At 39.0% G+C, this 18,984-nt stretch overlaps 1 protein-coding gene across 3 annotated transcripts in view; it reads right to left on the bottom strand.

Moving 5' to 3' along the window:
• The window catches only part of TTC29 (tetratricopeptide repeat domain 29), a 308,070-nt gene extending 299,770 nt beyond the window's left edge, over positions 1 to 8,300 (bottom strand). For all 3 annotated transcript variants that reach the window (XM_087736793.1, XM_087736791.1, XM_087736792.1), the window contains exons 1-2: positions 8,248 to 8,300; positions 6,261 to 6,411 (exon numbers count right to left, since the gene is read on the bottom strand). The gene's annotated coding sequence lies outside the window, so the exon portion shown is untranslated. The remainder of the gene's footprint in view (positions 1 to 6,260; positions 6,412 to 8,247) is intronic.
• Positions 8,301 to 18,984: the final 10,684 nt, after the last annotated feature.

Here is an 18,984-nt window from a genome sequence, read left to right as displayed (position 1 = left end):
TTTCTGTTCAGCCATCTCACTCCACATAGCAGCTGATTTCAAATTGTCTACAGAAGAAAGTGATCTGGTTCTGTACTAAATTATGGTGCTCACTCAATTGTTTTCTGTCTGGACTAAGTTAGGGAGTGCGTGTTATTAGTGCTCACAAAAGCCCTCTGTTATCCCTCCTTGAACTCCTATTCTCTTACGCTATATCCATCATTGTACTACTTTGTCCTCCTCCAGGGTAAGTGGTACTATGATGAAACCAATCTCATCTTCCTTCTCTGATGAAGAAAAATCATGACATATATCATTCATGGATGAGAAACTCCCTCAGTGGACTGACCTGCCTCCATCTGCTTGAAATTAGAGAGCAGTCTATGTCACATCCTATGTGTTCAAAATGATCCCACTTCCACCTCAGTGTTTGAGATGTCAAAATGAGTAGTTCGAATATTGGCCTTCAGTTACCTTCAGAGACATTTCCCCCATTTGAGAGACAGGATATGTGCAAATGTGTGCTTGTGTACACATATACGCACACATACACATGCGCGAGCACATGAACAAGTACACACACACACCTAGTATAGGGCTGTGCTGTTCCACAGCCAAACACTGTCCTGTATTTTCCAGTCAATGGCTATTCCCAGGAATTCTTTAAAAAAAGGCTGCCATACAGAAGTCCTGTAAAAATGTATTTAGCCTCTGAATGGAGGCAGGGATTTCCAGTGAGTCCAGAAGACATGAGAACTCTATTACATACAGGTGAAACTACTCTACACAAAAAGCCAGGTACGTACAGGCTCACTGCTAAATATTCTCCTATAAATACTACTTTATAAACAAAAATTCATACAGTTTCAAACCATGCCATTGTAGACAAAAGTTATATTGTCCTTAAAAAGAGCTAGTAAGTAATCTTTTTTCATGGCACTTTTTTTTTCCCCAGCAGTTTGTGAAAATAAAATATGAGTGATTCAAGCCTTAACACTTACAGGCACCAATGGCTTAATTATTTAACAGTTCCTGGACTGCTGATATTTCCAGCCTGTGGACTTAGTTACAAGCTCAGACCTAGGGAATTATGTTACTGAAAACAGATTATTAAATAATGAAATACAGGCTTTGAAAAGCCTCTGAGATGTTTACCTTTAGGAATAAGACCAGCATTAAGAGATTTCTAATAAAATATTGAATGAATTAAGGGACTTCCTTTTTCTGTATGCGGAGGTTACATTTAAATCCCCTCACTGCATAGCAGCCTTAGGCAACACAACCTGACTTGACATTCTGTTGCCTTGAAAAGGATGAAGAAGTCAGGTTTTTCTACATGAAAGGCAGGCAGGACTCTTCCTTCTACTCTACTTGTTCTCAAGGCTCCCTAGTTGAGTAGGGCTGTAGTGATTGAACTAAAAACCCTAGAAAGACCTTGCCTGACTTTCACTGGATTTTAAGTGTATGTGTGTTTATTTTCTGGCATTGAAGCTATATAGCAAAGCTAACTTTTGTTTGCGAAGCTCATAACTGAAGCAGCCTTATGCCATATCAAGCCACCCAAGTCTTTGTAAGAGCAAGAGGTCCTGGCCATCGGTGAGCACAAAAAGAGACTACAGGCCTGCAGGGTCATTTGCTAAGTCAGACAACATTGGTGAAAGTCAAGAAAAACAGGTTGCTACTCTGAGTCTCTAAAAGCTCTCTTTGAGAACTAAAGAAAAAAAATAACAGGAATTTTGCAAATATGTTCCTACAATTTTCTCCCTTCCAAAATCTTTCCAATGGTAGGAAACACCACAACCTAGGCTTTGTAAAGCTTTGCCTGAGACCTGACTCTGTGATCCATTAGCAGCACTGCAAAGGTCACAGATTCTTTCATCATAGCCACATCAAATACCAGACTTGTGTGTATGCGTCTTAGCTTCAACTGTCCGATTCTCTCCCTGAACCACCCTCTTGCTAAATACTGGCAGCCAGCTCCTGTCACTGCACCTTTTCCTGACATACAAAGAAAGTATTTGGCTGGTACAGCTGCGTGATAAGGAATAAAAGGATACATGCACACTCCCAGCTGCAGGCTGTCAAACACCAACTCTACTTTCCCTACCTCCCCCCAAACTCCCAAAGAGTGAGCTAAGTTTGGCCGGGAAGGTGGGTAGCTGCCTTAGTGATAATGACCATGACAGCAATAGATGACACCACTGGAATCTTGTGTTACTGACACAAAAGATGACTGTCTCATGATAATGCCAACTATTGTGGTATTTGCAAAAACAATAAGTGCAAAAGGATTTAGGTATCTGCAGATAGGTATGGGGCTTTTCCTTCTCTTCACAAGTCTCCTGCTTGAGAGAATTTGATCTCGCTGGGAAGAGATGCGAAGGGGTCTGTGACCTCTCCAGAAAGACTTGACTGTGGAGGTTATGTGAAGTGTCACTGGGACAGAGACCCATTTCTTTTCATCTTCTCCCATACTGTCACATTCTACACCTCAGCACAGGCTCATTGCTCACTCCTTGCTTGGGACCTGCTTACCTCAGACAAAATATTCTGGCATTTTACTGGGCAAAAGGTGGAGAGCTGATGTTTGAGTCTGAAGGAAGGAGTACAGCTCTCCTCCTGCCTACTCCTCTCTCAGGCTGGTCCGGAAAGGCCTGTCCTGCTTCCAGGGGAGGATAAAGAGAGACAGAGAAGCAGGAAACAGCAGAATGAACCTGGCCACCCCAGGATATGTCATTTAGCCTGTGCCCAGTCTTGTAATTCATGCTGAAAGAAATAAAAATACAATCACAGACATTCTGGTGCAGAAACATTCCCAAGTTCTTTGTGCTATTATTTGTTTGCCATATTGGTTTTAAGCTGGTATTTAGAGAGCCAAGAAAGTGTTTATTGACCCCCAAAACTCAAGAAATTTAGCAGAATAATTATTCTCCTGAAAACTCTTGATGGAGCATATAAATTGTTCACAATAATTTACCTTTCTCTTAAATCATCTCACAGAGAGCAGAAAGCATAGTAAAGGCATGACTGTCCATCAAAGCCAAAAGATGGATCCAAAAGGCTGCTTAATATAATTGCATGACAGTCTCATGTCAGTTGGCTTGCAAAGAAAAACTCCATGCTCTCAAGCCTGACAGTTACATACTACTCAAATGAAGGAAACAGAGGAAGAGGGAGAAGTAATCATTTAAAAAATGAAATAATTACAACCTTCCTCAAAACAGAGTATAAAGGACTCAAATCTAAAATGAAGTGACTTAAGTTGATCCCAAAAAGGGATCAACTCTGCCAATTTTAGTCAGACCTAGCAGCTGATCCCATCAAGATGTCAAAAAAATAGTGTACTGGTTGAGAACAGCAAAGTTAACAAAACTGAGCCATTACTGAATACCACACAATTATATTAAGTTGTGAAAATACATTTTCCCAGAATTCTTTTATAGATTTTCAATATTAAATGTAATCACAAGTAGTTGAAACTATTTTCCAAAAATAAAATAATTGCACAATATAATTCTACCACCTCTTCCTACTCTATGTGTAATTGTACTTAACTCCAAGCATTGGTTGAAGTCTTATTAAAAAAAAACAAAACCAAAACCAACAAACTATACCTTTCGGTTCCACAAAGCTGAAATGGCTGATTTCCTGACAAAAGAAAAAAGAAAACACTCTCCTACAGACTGATGTATTACAGTGTGTAAGCCAGCATAGCCAACCCAAAAGATAAGAAAAAAAAGTGTTTGATTTCTGCTGGAAAAATAATTCACTTAAATCTTTAGCCTTTGGTTTCACCAGACATCATATGTGACAGCCTTAAAAACACAAAAACATAGGAAACACCCTGTTGGGGTTCATCTAGCCAAGCATTCTGTCTCCTCTTCAAGAGCTGTACTAGGGTTGTTACAGAATCCTCCTGCCTAATCCCTTCGGTACCTATTTAAGGACCTCCAATCCACAGTTTCATCTGATTTTTTGATCTGTTGACATTGTTTGCTTCCACCTTCTCCTGTGGCAGCACATTCCTGAAGTTAACTATGCAGTGTGCAAAGTAATGAAACTAGTAGAGGACTGATTTAAAACCAAAGAAATTAGGTAGCCCCTAGTTCTATTAATACACAGTTTGGTGAAAAAATGGACTGCATTTGATTCATCTTCATAGCTTTGTAAAAATCAATTCCATCTCTCTCAGCCTTCTCCTCCCAATACTTGAGAGTCCCAGACATCTCAGTCTCTCCTTGTTATGCTGCAGCCCCATCCTCTTAACCATTTTAGATTCCTTTCTCTGTACCTCCTTTAACTCCAGTCTGTCCTTTTAGAGATGGGGAGACAATTACCACGTACAGTATTTAAGATGTGGGCAAAGCCAAATTTTTATATAGCAGCAATGTCCTCTGTCTTTTTCTTTGTACTATTCCTGATGATGACCAACATTTTGTTATTTGGAGGGGCTGCCTTATAACTATTAACTCACATCCTGTCTTTTATTTCCTAGATATTTTAATTGCATTAGCAAAGACCCTATTATACTGCAGTGCTGGTTGTTCTTATTCAAGGGCATAGACAGGCGCAACCCACGCAGTTTTCATTTAAGGCCTTATGCAGAAGTTTCCATAGTAAGGATCCAGGCACAGGATTTTGACCTAGTCCAACTCCTCTGCACAGACAAAAATATAAGATTTGAATTATTTCTGGCATGGACCATGAAGAGTTTAAACACAGCTTAGAACAGTTTTACACGCTAAATCAGGGCTTAGTATCTCTTTCCCTTGTGATGACTCCATCTGTCATGGCCCAGACATTCTCTGAGTCTGTCTACAGGCCACAACTCCCCTTGTTCCTAATGAGGCCAAACTGAATTTGACACTGACTGAATAGTAACTCAAAATGGCCTCCCCAGAAGAAGGCGTTATTTGTTCTTTCCTTGAAAGGTCTATAGCACATAGAGAAAAAGCTAAAGCAAAGAGCTCCATGCATATGTTTTCCCTTAACTATACTCAACCTTGCCTAGCATGAAGTGGGTAATTCCCCTCATCCTAGCTAATCCTCATCTGTGATAGGGGATCATATCAAAAGGCCTGGATTCTTCACTATGATTAAAAGACAGAGAGGAAAAATAGATAGGAAAAAGCTCAAGGGAATCACAGCCTAAGAGGATACCTCTGTCTCATACTAACACAAAGGAAAGCCAAAAATACAGTAAGAAAAAAAAATCAGACCCATTAGAGTCTAGATACACCAACAAGACTTTGAAATCCAAGCCTTGTCAGATTAGTCAACTTTCATTTTTATGGACACCTTGGTCACATCTTTTTCTGAATCCCTAATCTTCTTTTGTTTTCCCTGTAAGAAGTCATTCCCAATACTCATTCCTGTACAGTTGCTACTCCCATGACATACTCCCTGTCAGAGTTTGTCTCTGTACTCATCATCTCAGCTGGGATGTAGATTGTTTGGCACGGGATGTGTGACTTACACAACGGTCATTAATTCTTGATACATCTGCAAAGCTCTTGATCTTAGTCTTAGTCTTTTAAGCAAACTTTTTTAAAAGGAAAGGGAAAGGCAGGTTGCAACACTAATTTATCTTTTTGTCTGCCAGCAACAAAGGAACCAATTGGCAAAACTCTGTCCCACCTCTGCATGCCTGTGCAAGTGAGGGAGAGAGTAGAGGAACTCTCCCTGATTCTATTTCCAAGGGCTACAAAAGTTGCAAATATTATGGCTGGAGAATATCAAGGCTATTTAGGGTCCAGTGCAATTTCTTATGCAACAGTTTCCAAAAAGGACATTGTCCTTTCTCAATCTTAGACAACACTAAGACACCTACATACTATTTCTCTGGAAAAGCAGTGACATGTCATGGATATCTCTTTCAGATTATGTGTGCAATTACTTTTACAGGTACATTCTTTGCTGTGCTGTAAGGAGGTAAGCCAGTGTCCAAAGAATAGTAGACTGACATAGGTTGATTTCCCTTGCAGCTTACGCATACAGTCCTTGAAGTAAAGATTTTGCTGAAGCTCTGTTTAAATCAAACTAAAATGCAACTGTTAAGCCTTCATAGCTGTAAATGCAGATAAAAAAGTCTTCGCATAGGCCAAATCCCATATAACTATAAATGTTCATGTTTTCTGAAGATCTAGTCCAATAGCTTCCAGAAGCTCACAGGAAACATCAAGTATAAACACGCAGCATTTACTGTCACCAGAGCAGCATACTTCCATCTAACAGATAGAGGCAGAACATTACGTGCCACCAAAGAGCAATTAAAAAATTACCTTTACTTTCCCAGTACATCAGGTCACCAGTGATGGAGGTGAATCCATGATGCATTTATCAGAGATAAATCCACACAGTCGAAGCATAACAGAAACGTTACCAAACAGATACACAGAAAAGGCTCAGGATCTTTCCATTCATATGCTGTACCTGGAAAAAAAGCTTTGATTTAGAAAAAAATACATGTTTTTCTGAAGCCCTAGTTTGTTGTTAATAAAATATTTTTTATTTATAAGGCCATTTCAATTGCTCACACACAATTTTTTTCTTGGTCAGCTTTTTTCACCTAAGGGCATGATTTCCCTCTTTTCCTTTGTATGTGATTATGATGTCATAAATACCAGTAGGCCTTCTTGAGTTAATTTAAAATACAAGAGGCACCATTCCATACTTCACAGCATTTATCTCCAAGAACTGCATAAGCAGGAAGTGACCTGCAAGTATAATAAACAGATGGCTTTATTTTCTTTAATAATCTGGGCAGACAGTCTTCGTATGTCAGAATCACAGTTATGCACAATGAACCTTTGAACAATGGCCCAGTGAAGCCAGATATGTCTGATACTTGGGCCAAGACATTCTAGTGCTCTTCAATATTTATTTCAGGCTATGATTGACTTGTTCGTGGAGATTTTTGTCAAATATTTTCAGAGCTGAGTATTAATATGGATTAAATTGTCTAGTGCAAACAGATGGTAACAGGAGAGATGAGAAAAACAGCTCTTTTGATTTGCAGGGGAGACTCTCTTTCCTATTATAGGGACTGTGGAATGTGGCTTCATCTAGATTTCTAAGCAGCACTGAGCTCCAAGGAGCTTGGAAACATGCTATTTAATGTATGTGGTTTAAATTCTCACCCTTTGCAGAATCACAGAATGGTTGAGGTTGGAAGGGACCTCTGGAGGTTATCTGCTCCAACCCCCCTGCTCAAGCAGGGCTATCTAAAGCCAGTTCCCCAGTACCATGTCCAGATGGCTTTTGAGTATCTCCAAGGTTGCAGGCTCCACAACCTTGCTGGGCAATAGGCACCAGTGCTCAAGTCATCCTCACAGTAAAAAAAGTGTTTTCTGCTGTTCAGATAGCATCTCTTGTGTTTCAGTTTGTGTCCACTGCCTCTTGTCCTGGCTCTGAGCACCACTGAAAAGAGCCTGGCTCCAGCTTCTTTGCACCCTCCTTTCAGGTATTTATATATATTGATAACATCCCCCCCTGAGCCTTCTCTTCTCCGAGCTGAACAGTCCCAGCTCTCTCAGCCTTTCCTCATACGAGAGTCCCTCAGTCATCTTAGTGGCCCTTTGTTGGATTCTCCCCAGTCTCTTGCACCAGAGAACTGCACACAGCACTCCAGGTGTGGCCTCTCCAGTGCTGACTAGAGGGGAAGCATCACCACACTCCTCCTAATGTAGCCCACCAAGTAAATACACAATATACACCAAATACATCATTAGGAAGGAATATAGGACACAACTTTCACAACAAAATTAGTAGCATTTTGCTCTTTGTAGTAAAAGTCTGAGCTTTAATTTTGCTGACAACTTAAGTAGCCTACATTTGATTACAGCTGATGCCAGATGCAGATCCAGAGTGTGACAGTGGTAATGGACAGATGGATACCGAGAACAATCCACACAAAGTCTACTCAGGGACCAAGCAGTTACACAAATGGATGGGACACTTTTTCTACTGCAACATCAGGGAGGAATTGTCCCCTCCAGCATCCCCAAAGAGAAAAAGATGGTAGAACAGTAGAAAAGAATATCTAGGAAGTTAATACTCTATATTCCCTGAAGTGAGGTAGCTTTGGGCAGCTTTCTAGTATGCAGACAAATAAAGTTCTTTCCTGCTTAAGGTGAAATTTCCCCCTAAGCTACCCAGGGGCTGATATAGCACTGCACTGGCCTGAATCCAGACTATAAATAATTGCTTTAGTCTACACCTAAAACTTCATTAACTATGACCTTTGAAAATAAATTAAGCTTGACTCACCTTGAAGCATCCACTTGCTGTCGTCCTAATCATTTTCATAACATTATCACCCTAAAAAACATAAAAAGGTATAATGTTATTTAGAAAGCACATATGAAACAATGAGCTTGCATCTTTTAAATACATGAGAGATTTTTCTCCCTTCTGGCTGATGTTTAAACTGTCCTTATTTTCAAATATTACAGGGCTTTTATTTTGTTCATTTTCTAGCAATCTTCTTTGAAAGTAGTAAATAAAAACTGTAGGTTTCTTAATAGACATCTCTTCCATAAATAAACCTTCCTTCCTGCTATTGCTTGTGTTTGATTAACTAGAAATAATTGCTCTCAGACTTTCATGGTCCGTTATGGCGCTCTGCTCCCAAGACCTCCCCTTGGCCTGACTTACAAAGGGCAAGAAATTGGCTCTTACGCTTGCTGACATGTGGCTGGTAAAATCCATAGGGAAGTCATATAGTGAAGAGCACATTAATCAAAGATAATAGCAAAATATAACTGTCCATCATTACATGGACAACTGAACAATTCACCCTGATTTTCAAGCAGACTGGTTTCTCCTGCTTTTATCAAAGACAATAAACAGACTTCATTATAAATATAAATGCAAAGGGCCAGGTTCCACAACACAAGTTTAAATCAGGAGAGATTGTGTTCAAGTCAACGCAGCCAAGCTGGTATATTGGCATGAAAACTCACTAGCAAATAATCTGTGAGCAATGAACAAGAATTTTGACAGCACAGCCACATTTTTTTCTCTAGAAACTGTCTTGATTTTTCAAGTAATGCAAGCAGGATTTGATACAATACACATACATTGCCAAATTACGATCACAGGTTTTGCAACTGTTCTAGAAATGTATCTATACACAATTCTACAGAAAGAGCTTTACATGAACACCTCTTTTCTATTTCAACCCTCTTTTCTGTTTCCTGCAAGCATGAAGAAATCTTCATTTGCCTAGCCTTAGAGACTTCAGTTAATACCACAGCTAAAACTTTTAAAAGCTACAAAGAAGTTTCCACAATGCATTTGAGACTAAACTACAACACTGATTTTAATCTACAAATCAGCTAGTCCTGTGGCCTTTTTTCAGCTTCCATTTGATCCATGTGTCCTGATCTCAGAGGGGATCACTTATGTTGTTCCAGTTAAACTATCTAGCATTGAACAAAGTCCAAGCAATGCAAAATAGCACAGGAACATTAATTACCAGAGAACAAAACTTTAAATGATTACATGAACTCACTGAAGTACGCCTACAACTGAATAAACCTTTGCAACTTCTGTTTGAGGAGCCCAGCTGTCCCTGATTTTTTTTTTTTTTTTTTTTAACCTCTGCAGAATTTGAGTCCTAGAAGGAAAGAAGATGGGGAGAGGGAGAAGGGGCAAGGGGGCAAGTTGTTTGTTTGCTATACCCATGCTATCAAAAATTATTCCATCTGCACTCTCTCCTTTTTTTTCCCCCATAGAAAAAAAACAAACATTCATCTGGGAAGACAGTTTCCATAGAAATCAAGCTATGTTTGCATGACCATTTCTCCCTGAATATTCTGTCAGGAGGGATGGCAATGTGGGATCAGCTGGGAGCTATCACAGAAATTCACCAAACCAGATCAGCTCTGCCTCTTTTATTTAACTTTCTTCAGCAGATTTTTGCCCTTTTGGTGGGCCCATGACATAAGGGATATCCAAAACTTCATTCGTGTTATGTCCTCAGCCTAGGATCACTAGCAGCGTTCAGCTACCTTGTTTCATTGTTCCTCTGACTGAGAACATGGGCCTTTAATTAGCACAAAGATGGAGTTACATGACAGTCAATTAACAGCAGGCACAATCACAGCACTCCATATACTAATATAAGCCAGTAGAAATATTCAAAATACCCGTCAAAAACTACAAAAAAAAAAGAGGGAATAAAACCTACTTGTTTTCTAACCATTTAGCATCACTGATGATTATTTTTTTTTTACTACATACGGGTTTTAAGTGCAACTCCATTTTCAATTTGTTTCTCTGTATTAGTAATATTATAAACCTGTATGAACTTTATTCCCAGACTGATGGGCTTTAATCCTACAATCCTGCCAAGAAAAACATTTCACATTCACTGCAGTAAACAAGAGCTCTACAAATGTAGAAGGAAGTCATTTACCAGATGTTACTATTTGTCTTACAAGTCTGTCTTTGACTTTTGCTTATTTTCTCTTGACCTTGTAGGCTTCTCCCATACACACTTGGCACAGAAAAACAAATGTGAAACCTTTGAAAGCCAGTTGTTATCCAGCTAAAAAGTTCCTTGAGATCTAATACATATACCTTTTTGTGTGTCAAAAGAACTACTCATATCATTCGACCACCACAAAAGGATCACTATATCATGTTCCTGACTTTTCTGAAACGATGCCATATACTTCCTTCAAATAAACCAAATAAAATCCAAAGAAAGAAATGCAGTTAAATTACCTCATTCAAAAATCACAGAAGAGGAAGATTAAATGATTTTTGTTTACTTATGACAATATATCCTTGCTATTATTAATGAAAGAGTCTTGAACAACAATATCAGTAATTCAACAACTGAAACGAATGAAGGTATTTCTATTTCAGACTTTTAAAACTACATTCTCCCTTTCCCTCCTAAATAAACAGGAGACTGCTGGTGGTCATAAAGCTACACAGCATTTGAAATGCTCGTGGTCACTTACTGATACATTTGTTCAGATACATACAGGAATTCAGCACAAATTCCTGCTGCGTTAGCGAAACCCGAGGGTCACGTGTGGATCACCGTTGCTAGATGTGTTTCACTGAACCAAGAACCTTCCTCTCACTCCTCACAGATGGAACTAGCATGTACCACCACTGAAGCTACTGAGCTTCCAGAACCACTGAGAAGTTTCCAAAAAATTAAAAACTAGTGTCCAGAGTAATAGTCTGCAAGCAGCTGTCGTAAATAGAGGAAGAAAATACAGAACAAGCAAGTTGCAAAAAGCACTTTCTTCTACACCACCATTTCAGATTTGCCTGGGCTCTGCTTTCGCCAGCTGCGTTTTAGCAGCTCCAGAAGAACATAGGGGACATGCTGCTGTTTAAGCTGCGTGTGCAGAAGATGGGATTTAGCCATGTACTTTTAGCACTTTTTCTTCTGTTATCACACCACGTTCTTTTCTCCCAAATGCCTACTAAAAATGTTTAATAGCATGGGAAAAGAGCTGAAACAGAAAGCAGGAAACAGCTGGAGCCCCAGATCTCTACATGCAACAGTATTAAAAGGACAACGTTTCTCTCCATGATTGCTGTGAACAATGGGCAACTGATCCAGAGTTGTGCTTGTGAGATGGATGGGACGAAATCTTACACCAGATTTCTTGTTGCTAGTTGACAGGAGAGTAACAGCCCTCAGGAGAAGCTTTGCCACAGTCAAATTGAGTTGAGGCATAGTCCCAGCCCTTCAGATTTGGCCCATCCTAGCAAAAAGGTGGAACTGAAAAGAAAGCAAAAAACTGGGCCCGAGACTGAAGTTGGCCCAGGCAACAAACCGGACACAGCTGTACTAAAGGAACAGCCTAATTCAGCAAAAATGCTCTGACCAGGACCGTAACCATGGGGCCAGTCAGGGAACAAAGCAGCAGAGGCTGAGATTCACATGTATTGCATCCAGGACGAACAGACCACCACCAGAAACAAAAACATCCTGGTTCGGACCAACGCAGTGATTCAGCTGGGGCTGTGAATCGTACCAGGGGAAATTTATGTCTGTAGGTATTTGAGGCTGTGTATAACCACAATAACACATGATGTGTTTGATTCATAGTAGAGATTCCAGAATGCTCCTTCACTCTGGTTGAGGTTTTGTTTCTGCTCAAACAATTGTGTACATTTTTATTTCAATGCAGCATGTATGTCTGTGACGACTACTTCTCCTCAGAAGTTATGGAAAAGATCTAAGGCATTTGAACCTAGAATGGCCTGGCATAAAGAATTAAATGTCACATTCCCTAGGAAAATATTGGGAAGGAGATTAAAATTACTAATTCAGGTAAGATGAAGAACAGAGATGTGGCAATAGTTAAGGCAAATAGTTTAGCTTCAATTCAGCTGAATAGATGAATCAACATTCAGTCCTTGGATTTGAGTTTGTCTTTCACTGAAGTTCTTACACCACTGTTAGTTCACTCCAGAAGTATTCTGTTAGGGCAAATATATGAAATATTGCAACATTTTAATTACAGTCCTGCTCAGTCTGCCTGACAACCTGAATAGTCCTTTTATCTTAAATACAGATACTTAAAAAAACTGGAAGGGAAGAATTTAAAGTATATCACAGAACAAAATAACAGCTAGAGTTCATATTTGAAATAGTTTTTAAATAAATGCACTCTTTTCCTTAATAATTACTAACTTTATTTAGGTTATACCTTTTTCATGTAAATATATTGCTAATCAAAGAAAAATAACCAGAAAACCACATGGAAATGACCAAGATAATTGCAGTTGCTCGAGATAAGGCTAACAAAATCAGCATCCATTTTACACATGCACGCACGCACATACGTGCTTTTGTTCCCCTTTAGATCTTTAAAATTCTGTCTTCTGTGATGTGTATCTTACTATTCAGAAACGTCATACATGTACATTTTGCAAGAGTATAGACTTGTAAGTAAATCAGAGACAAACACTAATAATGGAATAAAAAGAAAAATAGTTATCATATGACTCCCAGAAACTACAAACAAGCAAAAGCAAAACAAACTGACTGATTAAACAAAAGTAAAGCCGGAGAATTTGTATTATTTTTTCCTGCAGTATCCTGGGAAGAGATTTTAGATATATGCACGAGTAACTTGAATGTATATGTCACATGGACAGAAGCGTTAGCAAAATAATCCTTGGTTGCTTTTCCTGAACTGTCTCTTTGTGCTTGCACAGCATCTGTACAACACGATGCAAATAAGCCGCCTGTTGGGGAAAAAGTGGCAAGATACACTTATGTCAGAAATAGGGGAAAGCCATGTGTAGAGTGAGTGACAAATAAACGTTTTAATTAGCATCTTGGAAAATCAGTTTAGAGAACTCAATGTTCAAAAATTGTTTTACACAAGTATTAAGTTGGTTTAGAAATATTTTGATAGATGTAGATTCGGAAAAGAGCACACCTGGGGAGGGAAGAAAAGGCAATTAAAAGCGAAACTTCTAGAAGAGAGAATATATCTTGGGGTAAGGTTTTTCTCCGTCTGTTCTCTTTCCACAGCCATCAGAAACACAAAGCCTACTTTTCCACTCATGTCTTTCTAAAGAGTAGATGAGTTAAGCATCAAGTTAGAAGAGAAATGAACATTAAATGTATGTAAAATCAAAAGGGGCATATGATAGTAAAAATAAAAGGCCCTTCCACTTTAGTTTCACATCAGGCTATTACTTGTCAATGCAGTGGTTTCAACTGTAAGTTGAAGAAGAATATCCAAGAATATTGGTTATACAAGACTGAAATACTGGGCCAACAACAACAACCTCTTAAAATGCAATATCAGGAATACCTAACTGGTATTATACAACAGCCATACTTATCAGTACCTCCTTTTCACTAAGCTTTTGTAAATATTTGGTAAGTATGGAAATAATTTGTGATGGATAAATCCTGAAAGTGTAGTTGCTTAACTTATTCTCTAAATTTGAATGCTTATCAGAACATTTTCAAACTACTTGAAGGGGAAACCCCACCTGTCTTCATATGAGGCAGCTAAAACCTACATGACACACAACCACACTTGTATAATATGCTCTTGTATTGATTCAGTAGTTGGAGTAGCTGCCACTATCCTTTCTGCATTGCATTTTCCTTATAATATATTTAACCTCCAAAAGCATACATTTTGCACCACTTGAGCTTTGCTTGATCAAGGTTGTCCTATCTCACCATTAGTCTGGGTAACAGAAAGTCAGTTTGAGACCTATTCTACTCCTGCTCCCATTGAAAAGCTCCATAGCTTCAATGGAAGATTGAGTTCTTGTACACTATTTTGCATAAATTTTGTTTAAAAAAGCAAACAAAAATACCCCAGTGGCTTGTAACCAAAACCAAATGAATTTGCACAGCAGATAAAGAACAAACATCAGAAACACAAAGTGTGAAGTGCTTGTTGTTTCTGCCTTACAAATAGGCTCATGTGTTTCTCAAGTTCACTGCTGCTTTTGTGAAGTGTAGGTCACGGAATTTGGTCATATAGTGGCAAGTATCACAATTCACACATCGAGTTGTGCCAAAAGACAGGAAGGAGGAGGGGAAGACAGGGAGACAGAAGTCTGCTTATTAAAAAAAAATAGCAAGGGAGAATTTTGCTTTTAAACAGTCATGGGAAAACACCGAGATCCTCAGCAGTGCAGTTAACTCATTTGCTTTAAAGGCAGCAATATTTTTTTAAGAGAGACTACAAGAAACAAGTGAAAACAGTAAGAATGATGCTGTGGCCCTGGGGTAAGTGGTAGCACATGGAGCTAATGTTCTGCAGACCACTCTGAGACAGACATCATCTGCAGGTGAATACAGGAGATGTTTTTAATGTTCCAGCTAACTTTCTGCTTCTTTGTTCTGACAAAATCATGGGCAAGCAGCATGGTTATGATCTTCAAAAGTGGGTAGGAAGACAGCTGTAGTGTCATATGCCTAATATTTTTAATGCAATTATGCATGAGCAAGAAATGCTCCTGATTGAACCCCAAGTCCTACTCACTCTTTTCTCTACAAAGTCTTTGCTACTGAGCACTGCCTAATAATCAGAGTGAATCACAGAATGAACACAGACCCAAGAGTTGGATAATTGTGTATTTGGAGAGAAAGCAGCTTCAGGCCCTTCGGGGAGTAACAAAGCAAGCTCAGCTTGGTGTGAATGTAGCCATTTTTATTTAGAAAACAGAACAACATAAAAACAATATGGCACACATTTAAATGACTCAAAATGACTAAAGGTTGCTGTCAAAACAGAACAGTAAACAGAAATCCTAACTGAACAGACACACTTCCAGGGAATCAACTAGGCTGTACGCAACTGTGCGGTCAGCGTGCTTCAAGAGTCATTGGGCAGTCCTATTCTTTCACCACATTTGGAACCGACCCCGAGTGTAACAGAGAGCCTCCAGCTTCCACACCAGCTTTGTATAAACTAGTGTGCAGGAAGAAGTGGTGCATGCACTGGGGTAAGGACGTGGCCACAACTTGCATACGTACCCATCTTCTGTGTTCCACAGCATATACAAAATCCTAAAGCCATTGCTTGATGCTATACATTAATCTATCAATCCTTTTGCTGATCAGGGATACATAAAATGATTATTTAGTTTGCTGATTATAGCAAGAGTGGAGGATTGGTGAAGAGGACAGTTTGCCGATTTGGATTTTTGGATTTCTCAGGACTGCTCAGTAATTTGGGTATCTGCAAGCAGCATGAGGCTTTTTTGAAGTCATATGTTAAGTCATACATAAGAAAAAAATAAGCATAAATATACAAAATAAAATGTTGTCTTGGGAAACCATGACACTGGATGGTACTAGAAAGTTTAGAGGATAATTAGCTAGCCATGAAGTGGCTGGTATACTGGTGGGACCAAAAAGGACAAATGTAACCAATGGATACCTATGCACGGGAATCTAGAGCACCAATAGGAAACAATTATACCCCAGTATTTGGCAGAGGTATCATGCTAACAGAATACCATGTCCAGATCTGATGTCCAGACTCTAAGGAGGGTCCTAATAACATGAAGACAGTTTTGAAAAGGGCAATAGGAGTAACTGATGACCAGAAGAACTATGGGCAATAACATTAGATCCTAGGAGTGCACCCTCTGTAGCCTAACCAAAACCATTTAAAGGGGCAACTTATAGTCTATCCTGTGAGTACTGGCCAGGAAATAGAAATATGATAGAAAGTATTTCAACCTCAAAGTTATAAGGAGATACTATGAATAGGACTCAAAACAGACAGTTTCAAGCCAGAAATAAAGTGTGTTTTGGTTGGTTAGTTGGCTGTTCCTTAAACCCTTAAACAGTTGGGATAGGCTCCTGTTAGAAGAACTTACATTTCTGTTTGTTGTTGTTTTTTTGTGTTTTTGGTTTTTTTAAATCATAGATTTTTATTTTTTTTCTTTTTAAGAGACACACTCTATTTCAACGTGGAATTAGTTTCTATTAACCTGAAGCACTCAGCAATGTGAAAAGTACCAGAACACAAACAAACTCCCTATAAACACAAGACAGAGGAGGAGCCTTAACCTCCTGGATACTGGGGAAATTTTCCCTTCTGAAAAATGATCACTACCTTTTAGCAGATGTGCCCAGGCCTCAGTATTGCCAGCTAGACTCCATTTCTGCATCAGACAAGGAAAACAGTAAGCAGAAAATCTCTGCCCTTTCCCCACTGGTTTCAGAAGTACGTCAAGTAATGCCTTCACTGAATATTTTCATAAGGTATAGCTATGTGAACCATAGTGTAGTTGCAATAGCCAGCATTTGAGTGTGCTTAAGTGAAGCTTAAAAAAAAAAAATGTTTTAAGGATGCATCTGAAAATTCTCAGAGCAGGTCCGTCTGTGCCCTTCTGTGTAGCCCAGCAGATACAAAACTGACTGTATGCTACTGCTGTGCTGTTGTTAAATTGCCAAGAATGGTTCCTGCCAAAAATTCCGCCTTATTTCAAAACTTAGGGGAATTTAAAGGACAGGATTAGGTTTAGATCCAGACAACAGCCCGAACTGAGTTGGGAACAATGTGGATCCAAAAAAGCTGACTGGTACTTGGAGAACTGTGTTACAGGACAGTATGTTCCACTCTGCAGGGCATCTCTGGCCAACACAAAAATGCTTCTGCCATCTCTTCCCTCTTTTCCTCTGTACTTAAGTCCAAAGATAAACTGGCTATTGTTTTAAAATAAATTATTTCAGTGGGAAGTTTCAAAGTTTTATGTCCACAAATTCATTCTTTATGTAGTTTACAAGAAGTAGGTATTCAAACTGAATGATGACATCACATAAATACAAGTACACTAATGCTCAAGTCAAGGTTTTTGTCCACCTTGCCTTGCATTGTACTGTAGGAGAAAGTGTTCTGGAGCGGTGGGGGAAATCTTACTTGTATCAAAACATGCTCACAAATCAGAGGCACAGATGGCTTTACTGTTTAAAAAACAATCAAAGATTAAACAAGTGATAATAGTCTAGTAAGCACAGCAGTTTTGTATTTGCTGCAGTGCCACTTTAGAAAATTATCTTCTCCAGGCTTAACTACAAACATGCACACTAAAGGATAAGAGGACTGATCTTAACCTAGTTTTATAACTGCAAAAGAACAGTTTAGTTAAACACAGGTGAAGGAAAGGGTTGAAAGAAAAACCGAGGAAAGAGACAACATGAGCAGAAAGAGAACCTAGGAGAAGAGCTGGCAGGTAGATAGCACAGTCTAAGCAGATGCTGTTGTGAAAGCCAGCCAAAAAGGGAGCTGGAGTTTGGCCAGAGCAACATGCCACCAGGATGTCAAGGAATGGGGGCTCTGAAGTGGCGAACCTGAGGCTAAAGTCAAATGAGCTTGTTGAAGGTTGCATGGAGGGCTGCCTCTGTATGAGCAAAGGGTTTCCCGTCTTTTGGAAGCAACGAAACTTTTTGATCATTGAGATCAAATCAGACCACATTATTGAAGGGTCACTGAAGCAACTCATTAGAGCCATTGGCTGTACTTCTCTTGACCAACAATTAAAGCTCATGTTTTGCAAGCTGGTGCTGACCATTTAAAAGGAGCAAAGTGACAAAGACGGCTTTAGAAAGATGGATAACATCCTTTTATAATTTTTGAAATCCAACTGTCTTATAAAGAGCATTTTGTTTAGCTAGCTAATTTTCAGTAGGAACTTCCAGGGTTTCTCTGCATTTTCTGACAACAATATATTCTCTCACAAAGCATTCTTCCCCTTTTTCTTTTCCAAGAAGCTTTAGTTACAATGATGGTGTGGAAGAACAATAGTTGAACATGATTTCTCTTAGAGATGTGTAAGGTAATGAAGAACTATGAAGTCTCCACCTGCAGGATTATTTGCAGCAGATGTTCTCTTACCCTAAATTTCAAATTAAATATTTTGATGGCTTGCAGATGAATAGAGCATGTAATAGTTAAAAAGTTGGTTTTCCTACTGGGCACTTGGCCAACCCTTAGGAAAGCGGTCATGGGTTCCCACTAAAGCATAGAGCATCTCCTGAGAATAGAGGTCTATCCATCATGAGCTCATATGAATTTTATGTTCCAGTTCTCAGAAAAGCATTTTGCTTTCCTTGCTCATTGTCTACCCATTTACTACATCAGAACAAAAATCTCATTGTTTTATTTGCTAATAATTACAATCTTGGATTTAAAAGAAACATTGTGTTTCAACTAAAATTTATGTTTAAGTTGCTTTCTGAAGTAGAGGAAGAAAGAAAGAAGACAGAACAAAGAACTAAAGGAAAGTATCGTGTACTGATATTCATATAGTAAACAAAAGCCATCACTTGCTTAACATTAGCATCCACTTTTCCAAGTCAACAACCTCACTATAGTTGCTATATGCCCTTTCCTTTCTTCTAAAATGGATTCTAAATTATTGACTGTAAATACATGAGACTGATCAGGTTTGCTTTGAAATCATTCACTTTTTCCTTCAGCTGCAACACAAACCCATTTGAGCTCCCTGGTATTTCTTCCTGAGTAGGATATACTT

Source organism: Nipponia nippon, unplaced genomic scaffold, assembly GCF_047370975.1.
Source record: "Nipponia nippon isolate SJK-2023a ecotype South Korea unplaced genomic scaffold, ASM4737097v1 scaffold_6, whole genome shotgun sequence".
Classification (NCBI taxonomy): Eukaryota; Metazoa; Chordata; class Aves; order Pelecaniformes; family Threskiornithidae; genus Nipponia; species Nipponia nippon.
The sequence above is the reverse complement of the archived record's forward strand: the minus strand, read 5'-3'. Positions and strand labels throughout refer to the sequence as shown.